Source organism: Haplochromis burtoni, unplaced genomic scaffold, assembly GCF_018398535.1.
Source record: "Haplochromis burtoni strain Fernald_Lab_line unplaced genomic scaffold, NCSU_Asbu1 Contig_22, whole genome shotgun sequence".
Taxonomy (NCBI): Eukaryota; Metazoa; Chordata; class Actinopteri; order Cichliformes; family Cichlidae; genus Haplochromis; species Haplochromis burtoni.
In genome coordinates this window covers 2,686,099-2,696,589 of record NW_024582383.1, presented here as the reverse complement: position 1 = coordinate 2,696,589, position 10,491 = coordinate 2,686,099, and the positions used below count along the sequence as shown (strand labels likewise).

At 40.9% G+C, this 10,491-nt stretch overlaps 1 protein-coding gene across 1 annotated transcript in view; it reads right to left on the bottom strand.

Moving 5' to 3' along the window:
* The window catches only part of LOC102306044 (cholesterol 24-hydroxylase), a 23,735-nt gene that overhangs the window by 6,170 nt on the left and 7,074 nt on the right, over window positions 1-10,491 (bottom strand). The gene's annotated exons all lie outside the window — the stretch shown is intronic.

Sequence of the window (10,491 nt, the reverse complement as noted above, 5' to 3'; positions counted from 1 at the left end):
GGATGATTGTGTATAGTGTAAAGCGCTTTGGGGTCCTTAGGACCAAGTAAAGCGCTATACAAATACAGACCATTTACCATTCTTCTGTTGGTGCTGCAGGTGCATCTCCATCTACCTCTGTGATCAAAAGGTCTGGAAAAGGATGCACACAAACACACAATGATGCTATAAAACTGTCATAATAAGTGCAACAACAATAACAATAGATGATTATTATCATACAGCCACCTATTAATCACTTTTTAAGGTCATCTCTGAACCTCCTCAGTGCTGGTCCGGTTTCACCATTTTGGACATCTAAATCTACCCAGGTCAGTCCAAACTGGGGGTCGAACACAGTGGCAAGGAAGTAGATCTGATGGCTAAACGGCTCTTCTGGATCCTTTTTGTCTGTGCAAATCTGCCAGAAAATTCCAGAGAACCGTTTCTCTAAGGATCTTTTCAGTGTCCTGACTATAGTTACGACCTGGGGCATTGCACTACCATCTTTATAAGATGATTCTTCAAGTCCAGAACAGTGGGGACCACCGTGCTAATAGTCACCTGATGATCACCTTCTGTAAGGTCTGTTGCCTCAGAAAAAGGCTCAAGCAAATCACAAAGGTCTTTCAGCTGAGCCCACTCTCGGGTTGAAAACACTAAATTCTCTGTATCGCTGCACATTTCAGGGATGGCCCTGTGGTCTAGTGTAATCAGAGCCTTTAACTGTCTGTAGGTCCTATTCCAGCGGGTGTTGTTTGCTGCTGGGATGGACTTATTGGAGCCAAAGTGTGACTCACACAAGTCTTTGTGGTTACTACTGCTGTGCAGCAGGGTTGTAAACTAACTGGCTTTGGCAATGGCTCTAGCTATTGCCTTTACCTATTTCATCCCATCATTGATTATGAGCTGCAGCGAGTGGGCGAAGCAAGAAAGACGTTCACCCGTTGACCATGGATCAGAATCTTCTGCATTGTTTCATCATCGAGGTTATCACTGCTGTCACCTTCAGGGTGCTCTACTTCTGGCATCCTGACTTTAACACTTAAACCCCCGCGGAGCCATCATTTTGGGTCCATCCAATATAAAGGCCTGCTTCATATTGGATGCATTATCCGTCAGAATGTAGCTTATTTTATGGCCAATGCCATACTCCTCCACTATGTTGTCAAATGCTGAGGCGATTCGTTCTTCCCTGTGAAACGCCTACATCCGTCCATCCATCTTCATCCACTTTATCCGGGGCCGGGTCGCGGGGCCAGCAGCCCAAGCAGAGATGCCCAGGCCTCCCTCTCCCCAGCCACCTCCTCCAGCTTATCTGGGGGAACACCAAGGTGTTCCCAGGCCAGCCGAGAGACATAATCTCTCCAGCGTGTCCTGGGTCTGCCCCGGGGCCTCCTCCCGGTGGGACATGCCCGGAACACCTCACCCAGGAGGTGCCCAGGAGGCATCCTTGTCAGGTGCCCGAACCACCTCAGCTGGCTCCTTTTGATGTGGAGCAGCAGCTGCTCTACTCTGAGCCCCTCACGGATGGCCGAACTTCTCACCCTACAGTCTACAGTCAAGCAAAAATGATTGTAAACTGTAAGAGTCCTTCTTCTTGCAGGCAACATGAGCGGTAACTCCCAGAAAAGACCGAAGCCTCCGGTCACACCAGAGGTCTGTTGTTATTGCTACATTTAGCTGGATTTCCAGGGCTTTGATTATGTCACCCTTCACTTTGGTGACAAGGTGATGTATCAGCTTCTCTGTCAAGGTGGTCCTAGACACAGGAGTGTATTTGCTATCCAGGACATTCAGGAAGTGTCTAAAATGTGGATTCTCAACGATAGACAGGGGAAGAGAGCATCCAACTATAAGGTCCTGGAGGGGAAAATAAGTGGATGCTTGGAGCAAACAATGATAATTGAGGCTGTGTGGGATTGACCGCTATCATTGATGTTGCAGATCCTGCTTTGTACTCCAAGTACCTACAAGACAGGGAAATAGGAATCTGTAAGATATGTGTTTCTATTCAACCACAACAAACTTCTGTATCTTACAAGCACAGTAATTTTAAACCTAGGGCAGGTCTTTGCATACAAAATAACCTAATCCAATCCAGTGTCACACATTTATAGATCATTAGGCATAGCAATAATGAAAATACTGGAGTGTTCATAGTTGCAAGACCTTAAATAACAAGAACAAAAAAACAGTTGAATGAAATCTACAAAAAAAAAAAATGTCTGTGCATTAACTTTGCATATTGCATTAAACCTCCTCATGCCAGTCAGCTATCAGACACAGCTGTATTGACAAGAAATGAACTACTCAGTAAAGTCTGAAGTTACACCAATACAAAATAACTGTGTCTAATAATGACATGCTGCAGTGGCCCCTACACACTGGACTGGTTTAGTAGGACAACATAGTAGAAAACACCTAAACCGTGATAACCACATCAAACATGATCAATTTGTCGAATCAGTCAAAGATAGTCATAGTCAAAGATCCATAAGTTCAATTTTAGAACTTCAGTTTTGCCATCCATGGTATCTGGACCAGAGCCATAGACCGCTCTGATCTGGGCTTCACTGTCGAGAATGCTGTTGTTAGCCTAGCAATGTTATGGGGCACTCTTGAAACACCCGTCCTTCCTTACGAGTCAGCAACCACATAAATATGCCCATTAAAGTCGATAACAAACCACACCATACCAGCCCTTAAAGTGCTCACTGAAATGGTTTCGATATATTTCTGCTCAATGAATTCACCAAAATACCTAAAGTGAAAACTGTTTAAGTAGCTGATAGCCACTGCTAGCGCTAGCTACCTGTACTTAGCATGTAACGTTAGTTACAATCTTCACAAGTTAAGTCTGCAGAGACGGTTGCAAAAAATCTGTCCCTAAACAATTTATACCGCTTGAAGAACACATTATAAATAACAATATTACATAAACATGACCTGGTCATCTGAGGTTGGAAAGGTGGGTAGAAGAGTTTGAAGATGCATAGATGGCTACTGGCTAGCTTACCTTTGAGGGTGTTTGCGCTCCAGGTGCCTGGTGAAGGTTGAGGTAGTCCCGGCTCGGTCAAGGAGACTTTGCAAAATCTGCATTTTGCCGAATGCTTCTCTTTTGCATTTGCCGAAAACTCTTTGTGTTCTATGAACGCAAACTTTATGAAAGACGAAGTCGCTGACATTTCTGTAACTTACTGACCGGGCATACTGCTCAATCTAATGGGTTGCATTTAGTTGTGTTTGAAGGGTGCGAAAGGCGCAATAATAATATCCCACAATGTGGAGGGATTTGAGCATGGCTGAGCCACTGTGTGTCGCTGTGTGAGAGCTGAGCAGCAAACGGAAATTAAGTGAGGAGCCGGCTCTCGCTCAATGGGAGTCGACTATTCTGATTCACTACAAAGCGCTCTCTAAGCACGGCTCTTAGAGCTAAAGCTTTTGCGCATGACACATTATCGAATGTTACGTTGTGTGTCATGGATACTGTTGACTCCAAATCTCCCGACCACTATGTTGATATGAGACAACAAGACCGAGACAGCGAGACCATGTAAAAGTGGACCGGTCTCGAGACATCCAACTGGCAACATCAGATTGTGTATGATTATTCAGAAAAACGTTAAAGGCTTTTAAGGAGAAAGAATAAAATATTAGGATGCTTTGAAATATGAAACAGTGGTCTTGGTGGGTATTTTCATCAGGAACAAAGTGCTAGTCACTCAGAATGTCTCTGTCAGGCACCCCTGAGTTTCTCAGGCCCCTAGTTTACCATTTGATTAACCCTGACCTCTGAGAATAAACCTTCAGTCAGAATTTCCACAGTAACAACTGGGAGTGCTGCTCCATCTAGCCTAAACAAACACAGAGTAACCACTGCAGGCACCTGTCACTCATGAAATGCCACCATCCTCTAACCTGTAGTTTACCTCCAGTACTTAAGAAAACCGTGACTGTAATACGAGGAGATGTGAGGAGTCAGCTGCTGTTCTCTTGGCCAAGTCCAGTGGAGCTGAATGGAACCTGTTTTCACTGGATGAGCGACTAGTCTCCCTCAATTCTGAAGCCAAAAGCCGCACCTAAGTTTCTGCTGTCCTACGTTATTGACAGCACCTCAGTGTTTCAATTATCAAGGTCTGTGTGCAGCGTTTTATCTCTGACCTGACCACAGAGAGGTCTCTTACTGTGAAGGATCCTGCTAAGGACATACTTGTGCTGATGGGGCCCTCTGGTGTCAATGAGGCAAAAGTCCCATGTTGATCACAGCAGTTAAAAAGTGCAACAAGCGACATTATAGTGTTTTTATTTGCAGTGTTTTTATAGTGTTTTATTTTATTTGGTTCTATTTTTTCTTTGTTTTTTCATTATTTCTTTCTTATTCAAATGCACAATCAGAGGCAGAACATGCAAACATAGAAAACCCTTTGCTATCTAACAAGGTTATTATAGCTGACTAAAACAACACTATGAAATAAAACTAAATGTTAGTTAACTAAAATACAAATAAAAACTAACTGAAATTATTTTGTGAAGTAAAATAAAATACAAATAGAGAGGAAATATCTTTCGTTTTTGTAGTTTTTGTTTGTCTGTTAAAAACAAACATGCCTGATCAGGCACTGATGAAATAAAACTAGTTAGAAAAAACTATAATAACTCTTCTGACCACTTCCTGCACCACCACCATTTTTTCCGAGTCCATAACAATGAAAGCAGAAGCAACTAATAAAAAAATGTCCCAAGCTGAATGTAGTAAAACCTGTGTCAGCACTCGCCTCCCAGGTGGTCTGTCTGACAATCACTGCTTAAACTGCTGGCGTATTTCCAGAGGCTCGATGCATACATACACATCTCACACCCTCCTCGCTTTTATCTCTCACCTGTCAGTCATCCATGGCTCCTGGTGCTTCAGGGGCTACAGACCTGTCAGAACTCCAACGCCCCATCAAAGAAAAATCCTCACTTCCATCCCAACCCCTACATTACCCCATCCTTCTTAGACCTGCCAAACAAAAATAAAGTAACAATGAAGAAAGAGTGGCCAGTGCTCCTGCTTTGCAGAACAGTCAGTGGATATCCAATTGTCACTCACAGTGTTGGGCCTTTAATCCTATTGTTTCTCTGACAGGATTACTCTCTGTGGTCCCTCTCTCCCTGTGGCTGCACACAGGAGAAAGGCCAGATTAAGGAGATTAGTGTCTATCCTCCTGACTTGTCAAACCAGGATGTAAGGAACCATTGACTCTCTTAGAAACCCTGAATGAGCAGAGGCATAGAGTTGCCTAAAGAAGTCATGAAAGGCAGTGAACAAGCCAAAATCCCTGAAAGGACGATGTGATTTGTTTGCTTTTGTTCCCTTCAACTGAACTGAAAGGTTCAAAGAGATTGCCATGGGGAGAACAGCAAGCCAGCAGAGAAGGAAGGACACAGAGGAGGAAATTCAGAGTTTGACCAATTAGACTATGTCGCTCTAAAGAAAATTATGATGGTCAGTTGAAGCAGGGTTATTCTGTTGACAGGGCCTAATATACTGGATCAAGGTCTACACTTAGCACTGCATATTATAGAGAAGACTATTTCTCCATTCATTCGCAGTCAGAACTAAACTGAGGCCAGTGTGTCCAAGTCTTTATTCAGAGAGAACTGACATTTTCTTTGAAACTTTGATTGAAATCATACCGGACTAAAGGTGACATATGTATTACACAATCTTTAATGGTCTACGTGCATTAAAGCCTTTCTTTTTCTTGCTTATTTACGTGGTGTAGTGGTGGTTGGGGGCGGGGCTCGGATGTTAATATGTGAAACCTTTTTTTTTCATTTTCACATATGGTGGAATTTTAATGCCGATGCAAATCTTGGAAATGCTTCAGCTATGTGCCCTTTGATATTTCTATGCTCAAAATGAATGGGACCTATACTATGAGAGAAATGATGCAACTCTCCCACCTTGCAACACTGGCGACAGAAGTCGCGAACAGCAAGGAAAGTGACTAAACAAAGATCCAATCCCGGTTAGGAAAACAGGGGCAGACCAATGGCATCATGTAGGACCACTCTATGGAACGAATCACTGAAGCTGGGCTGAGCTTGTTTCGTTTTGGCTAACCCTACTGGGCGACGCTTTGTTGACAAGGCCACTGTTAAGAGGCAGTTCAGTTATTAATAATACGGAAGGTGATGGGGTCACTGAAGCGCAACGCTGGACAGAAAAGGCCACCAACGTCCATCACAGTGACAGAGGTAGTAGCCAACATAAAGTCAACTGACTTTTTTCAACAGCTTTAATGTTAATGTTAGTTAGCATGAGTTTATTGTGTAGCTAAAACGATGAAGAACGGCTAGCCTCAAGTTAGTCGTTCGTTTTGAAAACTGTATCCTTTGAAGGCTAGTGTTTGTAACGATGGCACTAACAGTGCTGTTAAAGTACAATTAGTTCAGACTTACTTGCGAAATATTTGCAGATAAAAGCAGTAGCAGTAGTAATCATCGCGGCACAAGGAGTTATCTGATGGTCTATCTTATGTCTCATTTTAAAAAGTGAAAATAGTTGACATTCCTTATCGTGTGAGCAAGCGTAAAGTCAGGAAGAGCGTTATTGTTGCTTTCATTTCCTTGAAGCATTTTTCACTCATAGTGTCTGCAGCGTGACCATATTTGTCCTAACGGATCAGTCAGCGTCACACAAATAAAATAAAAGTACACATTGGGATCTGAATATACCACCTGATTTAGCTGTATTAAATATTATAGAAGACTGCAGCCTATAATCTATATTTGCTGATTTTTAGCAAAAAAAAGTTTGGGAACAAACAGACAGAAATGAGGCAGGTCGAATCGTCTTGGGTTTCACACATGTGCAGTACTGGAACATAAGCGTTTTCAGCCGTTTCAATGTGGACGCACAACTCTGTGAAAATGACTGAAAACGACAGTGTGGACTAAAAACTAAATAGAAATAATACATGAACTATCACAAAGCTAACATGAGACGAATACCAAATTATACTCAGTGCGCTGGGTCAGAGACCCAGCCTGTGACAATTATTTTGTGTAGTTTTGTTTTTACTGTCTAAGAATATTCTATAAAGCCATTTTTCAAAAAATGCCTCTCTGTGCAAAATGGGTTTAAACATGAACAGCTGTGGGATGCTGTTTATCCGTGATTTGGACAGCCCAACACGTGCTCCCGACGCTGGGAAAACAAATTCTGTCGGGGAGGCCTACCTTGGCACCACCGTTGTGCAGGTGAAGCCAAAGGCAAGATATGCTTCATCATATTTTCTAGTCTTTGGCTTGGAAGAATATTTGGCAATGCTTCATCTTCTCCTTTGCGTTTGTTTGGAAGAACCGTCAAAAAGCCTGTCCATTATGCTAGCAGTGTCCAAGCAATCTTCTTTTTAATTCATACTGCGCCCCCGCAGGGGGCGCTCTGTGATCAGCTGCACCACAGACACTTCATACCTCATCTCAGGAGAAAAACTGAAAGAACAACATAAAAGGTCATTGTTCGAGGTCATCGAAACACTTTGGTTTTATATATCGAGTTTCCTTGGATTGATAATCTGTCTTGTATTGAAATTGGTCTTTGGTCAGTTTTGCCTGTTGCAGAATTTCAGGGTCGCTCTTGTTGACTTTAATAGCCACGATCTGTCTGTGAATTGGTTAGAAACAAAACTGAACTTGTTTTGGTTTCTTTTGTAAAATGCTCTGAAAACATCTCGAAAGGGTTTGGGTTGGTGTCAGGTCAACGTCCGTTATGCCATAAAGTATGATGGGTGAGCGCTCGTATTATGGGTTTTGGGATCAAAGCAAAGCTACCGCGTCACAAGGGATCAAAGTGATTCTAATGTATGCACAGGCGCACACACACGTTTGTTTGTGTAATATTGTTCACACTAAATTTGACCATAGGCAATTTAATATGAGTCAATCAAAGAAAATGTTAGTTTTGGAGAATTTTGAAATTACGAAACTGACAATTACGAGAATTTTTGTTCGTGTATTTTTTTTCTTTTGCATAACGTGTCGAGCTTTTCTGTATATAGCCATGTCGTAGATTTCGGAGCAAACAAGAAATTGATGAAAATGTTCTATTTTATTTTAACAATCATCAACTTCATATGCAGGTTTCGTACAGGTGCTTGAAATCCTTGACAAACCTTGGATATATTGTAGTGCACAGGTGTAGGGCGTGTCTCATGGGTGTGGTAGATGATAAATGTGGTTGCACTCACCTGTTCACAGCACCTGATGTTGATGAGCAGAAAGGTAGGGTGAGCATGAGGAAAAACTTTCTGTTGACCGCAGCTTGAGCGCAGCTTGAATGATTTTGATGTATTTTAACTGGAACTTGATGGTTTTTGTATATTTGTGCACTAATTGATGCCATAGACCAGGTTGTAATTTGACATAGTAGTTAGTGCAGTTATTGGAGAGTTGCAGTTATTTGTTTGTGCAGTCTGTGCATTTGTTTAATAGTTAATCCCATGTGCTGATTTATATATTGGACAGTTGCATGTGGAATAAAAGGAGCAAATGGTACAGAAGTGTATTTTATGCGTTTATTGTTGCGCGTCATCTGTGTCCTCATGTTTAGCCTGCCGCGGCCATTGGTTGGTTGAGCCGCAACACTTATAAAGCAGAGGAAGAAAGTTAATCACGTCACCTTAAATTGGTCATGTGATGTGGACACACCGGTACATCTGTCAGCAGCATCAACATGTTTTTAAACAGAAGTTTTTATTCTGCTGATACTCAGTGTTTCTCCAGAAGAGTAAATACTTTGTTATGCTGCTGTTTGTGTGTTTTCAGGTCAACGTGGCGACACCAGACGAAATCATCGTCCTGTCAGACTCCGATTGACCTTTAACCTCTGAACTCTGATTAGCTTCTCACCTGCTCTCTTTGGTCAACTTCCAGAGGTTACACATCCTCCTCTTCCAGCTCGTGTTCGATGCAGAGACTTCATTTTCTTCCGTTTCTGCAAACTATTTTGACAAAGTCCACCAGAGCCATTTACAGCAGAAGAAGTCTGAGAGGTTTGGAGCATGTTTGTGATTTCAGGATAGTTATACCATGACAGTCTGCCTCTGGAGGGAGGCAGCCGTTTACAACTTGAACGTGGGAGACCACATCAGCCTCTCCCACATGAAGTGGAGCCAGTCCTCGTATGACTTACAGCTGCACAGCACAGCATTTACAAGGATTGTAAACAAATGTTTAGAAATAGGTTTTCAGATTTGACATAATATTATATATCATCATTGTTGTGGCCACAACAGAAATGCCAAGCCAGCTGGAGGTTTTGCTGGAGAATGGACAAAGCCTGTACATTGACAGTGAGCTGTGGAGTCCCTTTGATAAGGTAACTGACATTTTTATTTTTTTTTATTATTATTATTTTTTTCATTTTTTTTATTGTTTTTTAACTTTATTGCTATGTCTGGTTTTATTACTATGTGCATATTAGTATTGTACAGCACTTTGGTCTACCAGGTGTGTTTTTAAAGTGCTATATAAATAAATAAATGATGATGATGAACTAGAGGCAATAGTCAAAGTTAATGTTAAAATAAAGGGGAAGCAAATTGTACAGATTTAAAAAAAAGCAGTGTGAATAATTTAAACAAAATGTACTGTTCCTATGTTCAGTTTCTTCGAAAATATGACAGATTGTAGTTTATAAATGAAAAAGAATGACATTCAGTATTTATAATTTTTAATGACATTTTGCTAAGTTCTGTGCCGTAGTTAACAGAGTATTTTCCAATGTTAAGTATTTATTTTTTAAAAATTCTAATAATCTTATATTTGTGTTTGTTTTTAATTTTTTAGACACTGGAAGGCTAGAAATGTTTTTCTTTTGAAAAGAAGAATAACAGAACAGATCAAGGCTTAATGTTTTATTTTGTAGATAATAAAGGGGGCAGGTCTATCAACAATATTTTATTTGTACCTTTTGAAAAAGCCAACAAATTCCTTTTATTATTAATTTTAACATTCCTGCTGTTTTAATTTTTAATTCAAATGATTGTGGAAGGGCAAAATGATGAACTCGAGATTTCTGGGTGGATATGACATCAGAACAGGACACAGAACAGAAACATGATTTTTACATTTTTACATCATGGACAATAGTTACCAAAGCAGAGTACAGCACAGTTGTTAAAATTAGAGTACAAACAGTGCAGGATACTGAAAAATGTTTAAATAGTTAGGAATATTTAGAATAATTAGCAAAAGGCAGACTTTGTATCGTACCTGTGCATTAAAAAGTAGACATGTCTGGTTTAGTGATGGGATTTCTGGCTCTTTTTAGTGAGCCGGCTCCGAACCGGCTCTTCAGGTTGTTTTGTTGCTTTCATTAATTTATTATTAACAATAATATAAAATTATGCACAAAAGGAATTACTAATGTGCCAAAAAAAAGTGGTTTTATTTGTATATGTTTATATATAAATATATACGGTGGCCCCTAGAGACAAAACGCGTACAAACTTCAAAACA